The sequence below is a fragment of the Cicer arietinum genome, unplaced genomic scaffold (assembly GCF_000331145.2).
Source record: "Cicer arietinum cultivar CDC Frontier isolate Library 1 unplaced genomic scaffold, Cicar.CDCFrontier_v2.0 Ca_scaffold_1992_v2.0, whole genome shotgun sequence".
Classification (NCBI taxonomy): Eukaryota; Viridiplantae; Streptophyta; class Magnoliopsida; order Fabales; family Fabaceae; genus Cicer; species Cicer arietinum.
Genome location: NW_027335641.1, coordinates 1 through 1,255, shown reverse-complemented (window position 1 = coordinate 1,255; position 1,255 = coordinate 1). Strand labels below are relative to the sequence as shown.

General features: G+C 34.6%; 1 long non-coding RNA gene across 1 annotated transcript; it reads left to right on the top strand.

Annotated features, from left to right (window-relative positions):
- The first annotated feature begins 9 nt into the window (after positions 1 to 9).
- LOC140919137 (uncharacterized) lies at positions 10 to 438 on the top strand. The gene is made up of 2 exons (XR_012161729.1): positions 10 to 196; positions 314 to 438. It is a non-coding gene; the product is annotated as an uncharacterized lncRNA (long non-coding RNA).
- Positions 439 to 1,255: the final 817 nt, after the last annotated feature.

The window sequence follows — 1,255 nt, the reverse complement described above, 5'->3', positions numbered from 1 at the left end:
ACAGTTCAAATGTAGGATCAATTGAGGAAGCCGAAATGACAAATCAATGGATTGATTTATTTAAGGATTTGATATATGAATACTTGATTTGCTCGGCATTGTAAAGACATCCGCAACTTTCTCTTTTTGTTATGAGCATTTTAAGATTCCCTTCATTAAGTGGCTACAAACCTTTTTGTGAATCCCCAAAACAAAAGTAAAAAATGAAATTCATCCGTAAATATAAATTACTTTATTACTTTTTTTTTAATTGAAATTATTTTAGTATAATTTCATGAAAAACTTGAATCTAAAATAGATTTTCTTTCTGCAGTACGGGTACCTGGTCGCATGTGCAAGAGCGAAGTGATCGTTATATTTTTTTTAGCTTTCCTACTTTTATGGTTGCATGTGCAAAAGTGAAGTGGTCATTATATTTTTTTAGCTTTCTTACTTTCATTTCTACGGCTCAAGTGCTTTGATTGCTTGTTGCTCATTCAGGTTAGGACTAAAAACTAAAATATTTGGACTCTTACCCCATTTTCAACATGTTTTCTGTTTTGTGTCTACCTAATTCAGCATGCCTTGAATTATTTAGTACTTGGGTTACACATTATATTAAAGATTTTGTCTATAGGTTTGAAGTAGGACACATAAGATTTTGCCTTTAAGTGAAACTATTTACTACTTGGGTTTGCACTTTGCACACGTGTCAGTATATTGGAACCCTAAAACCAAAATCCGAAACCCTTAACATGAAACCCTAATATTGGAACCCTAAACCCGAAACCCTAAACCCAAAACCCTAAACCCGAAACACTAAACTCGAAACTTTAACTCGAAATCCTAAACCCAAAAATCTAAACTCAAAACCCTAAACCCGAAACCCTAATTTCGAAACACTAAACCCTAAACCCGAAGCGCTTAACCTGAAACCCTCAACCTGAAACTCTAATCATGAATCCCTAAACCCTAAACCCAAAACTAGAAACTTTATACCTAGAACCAAAAACCCAAAATGTCGAAACCCTAAACCCTAAATCCAGAAACTCGAAACCCTAAACACAAAACCCTAAACCCAAAATCTTAAACAAGAAATTCTATACCCGAAACCCTAAACCCAAAACTCTAAACCTGAAACACTAAACTCGAAACTTAAACTAGAAATCCTAAACCCTAAACCGTAAACCCTAAACCCTATACCCTAAACCTGAAACCCGAAACCTTAAACTTGAATCCCGACACCCTAAACCTGAAACTCTAAAACTAAAACCCT